Source organism: Oryzias latipes, chromosome 21 (genome assembly GCF_002234675.1).
Source record: "Oryzias latipes chromosome 21, ASM223467v1".
NCBI classification, from domain to species: domain Eukaryota; kingdom Metazoa; phylum Chordata; class Actinopteri; order Beloniformes; family Adrianichthyidae; genus Oryzias; species Oryzias latipes.
The window spans coordinates 9,094,671-9,097,600 of record NC_019879.2 but is presented as its reverse complement, the minus strand read 5'-3'; the positions used below and the strand labels follow the sequence as shown (position 1 = coordinate 9,097,600).

The following is a 2,930-nucleotide window of genomic DNA, read 5'->3' as shown; positions in this document are numbered from 1 at the left end:
CCTGCCATGGCGGCGTCCAGCGCACTCTCCATCTCCTCCGTAGGAGGTTCTATTGGCCGTCTATGGATAAGGACGTCCGCGAATATGTGGCGGCGTGTACCACCTGCGCCCGCTCCAAGACCTCCAATTCTGCTCCTGCTGGTCTGTTACAACCACTTCTCACCCCCAGCCGGCCATGGTCTCACATCGCCTTGGACTTTGTCACCGGGTTGCCTCCCTCACAGGGCAACACCGTCATACTCACCATCATTGACCGTTTCTCCAAGATGGCTCATTTCGTCCCTCTAGCCCAGTTACCTTCCGCCACTGAAACCACTCAAGTCCTGGTAGACCAGGTGTTCCGTCACCATGGCATCCCCTTGGACATTGTGTCTGACCGTGGTCCCCAGTTTGTCTCCCAAGTCTGGAAGGCTTTTTGCTCCGCCCTGGGGGCCACGGTCAGTCTCACTTCCGGCTATCACCCCCAGTCCAACGGTCAGGCAGAGAGGGCCAACCAGGAACTGGAGGCAGCCTTGCGCTGCCTGGCGGCACAAAACAATGAGGACTGGTCCCAGTATATAGTATGGATCGAATACGCCCACAATACTCACGCATCTTCTGCTATTGGGGTGTCACCGTTTGAGGCTGCTCTCGGGTACTCACCACCTCTGTTTCCGCCCCAGGAATTCGATTTGGCGGTGCCCTCGGTCCAACAACACCTCCGGCGTTGTCAACGAGTCTGGCGCCAGACCACAGAGGCTCTCCTCCGCACCAAGGAGAGCAACTGTCGCATCGCCAATCGTCACAGGGTGGTGGGACCCGTTTATCAGCCCGGACAGAAGGTATGGCTCTCCGCCCGAAATATCCCCATCCAGGCCACCTCCCGGAAACTGGCTCCTCGCTTCATTGGTCCTTACACGATTGAGAGGATTATCAATCCCACCTGTGTCCGTCTACGCCTCCCACGAGCCCTCAAGGTACACCCCTCGTTTCACGTTTCTCAAATCAAGCCCGTTCAGGACAGTCCTCTGTGCCCGCCGTCCGCTTCCCCACCACCCGCCCGGGTCATCGACGGCGCCCCTGCCTACACTGTCAGCCGCGTCCTGGACATCCGGCGGCGGGGTCGCGGGCACCAGTTCCTGGTTGATTGGGAGGGTTATGGTCCTGAGGAGCGGTCATGGATATCCCGCTCTCTCATTCTGGACCCGTCCCTCGTTGAGGATTTTTTCCGGGCTCATCCTGATCGCCGTCCTGGACCGCCTGGAGGCGGTCGTTGAGGGGGGGGTACTGTCATGGTGCCTCTGGCGGACTCCTCCCCCTCTCCTCTCTGCTTGGCCTCTGATTGCTCCCAGCTGCGTCCACTCTACTCATCACCCTGCCAGACCTACTTAAGGAGCTCCAGGATCATCATTCATCGCCAGTTCGTTGCCCCTGATGGTGCTTAGTCTGGTCATCATAGTTTCTCGCCCTATGTTATTGCTCTCGCCTCACGAACCTTTGTCTTGTCTTCAGGATCATCTAAACCCACGAGTGGACGCCCAAATCTACTTCCATCCAAGCGGAGGATACCCCCAGAAAACCTACCTCCTTCCAGCACGCCGTCTGAACTCCAGGCCTCAGCTCAAGCCACAGCCGAACCTCCAGCCACGCCACAGGCCACAGCCGAATCACCCGCCTCGTCCAAGGTTCGCCCGGAGCCGTCACAGGATTCCTAGACTCGTCTTCAAGATCGCAAACGGGTCGTCGATCTCGCCATCCCCTGCCACAACAGGACTGCGCATTTCCCTGAAACATTAAATCCATTTCTACTTTCACTCTTCTCCTGTCCTCCTTCCGGGTTCCAGCGTCTGGGTCTGTTAGCCTCGCTAGAGTCATGACAAATTTACTAGATTAAAGTAATTCATTTATGAGGAAAAAAGCCATTTACTGAGAAAAATAGAAACAACAACAAAAAAAGACCAACATCATGTTTCAGTATGAGCGACACAGAGTCAGTATTGTTTATTAGAAGAACATTGAAAAACCTGAGCCTCTTCAGAAAAAAAGTCCCAAAGATTTGGGAGAGATCGTGTTTTTCATGAAGAGAGAAACGGTTGGAGTTGGCCAGCTGCAGGGATTTCAATGGTTACATTGAGTGAGGTACTCAGAGACTGGTGATAGAGATTCTTGACCCATGATGGGCGCACCGTTTACACCGTTGGCAGTATAGTTGGAGAGGCGCAAATGCATTATGGGACATGGATCCTATGATAAACCAAAGCCTTATGACGTCACTTTAAATGGCTGCATTGACGGATTTAGTCAGCATGTAATTCTTGTAACGATTTTACGACTTTTTTCTCGTAAAATTCAGTTTTTCTCTAAATTTTTACCACCAAAGTTTTTTCTCTTAATTATGCAACTTTATTTTTGTAAAATCCTAAAACATTTTCTCATCATTTTACGTCTTTATACTCGTACAATTCTAAGTATTTTCTCCTAATTTTCACCACTTATTTCTTGTAAAATTTGCGATTTTTAATTTTTATTATACAAATTTACCCTCCTAAAATTCTAAAAAAAAAAAAACATAATTTTTTTTACTTTATTTTCATAAAATCAGATTTTTTTATCATAATTTTACAACTTTATTCTTGTAAAATTTTTACTTTTATCATACTTTTACAGCTTTATATATAAAGTTGGTTATATTTTTTAATTTTATGGTAGCCCTAATGCTCAGTCATACTTTTATGCAATTTGTGTTCAGTCAAAATAAATTACCCTTTAAAATTTTGGGGGGGATATTTTTGCAAAGATACAATAGCTACATTAAAAAATGATGTTGACTTGTGTCTCTTTGACTGCTGCTACAAAGTGCTTTGTGTCAATCCTTGAGACTACAGTAGACTTGAGACTCAACTTCAAGGACTCGAGACCTGACTTGAAACTCAAGCTATGGGTCTTGAAGC

At 48.6% G+C, this 2,930-nt stretch overlaps 1 long non-coding RNA gene across 1 annotated transcript; it reads left to right on the top strand.

Moving 5' to 3' along the window:
• Nucleotides 1-1,365: 1,365 nt before the first annotated feature.
• Nucleotides 1,366-1,793, top strand: LOC110017453. Its single transcript, XR_002292860.1, has 2 exons — nucleotides 1,366-1,416; nucleotides 1,492-1,793. It is a non-coding gene; the product is annotated as an uncharacterized LOC110017453 (long non-coding RNA).
• Nucleotides 1,794-2,930: the final 1,137 nt, after the last annotated feature.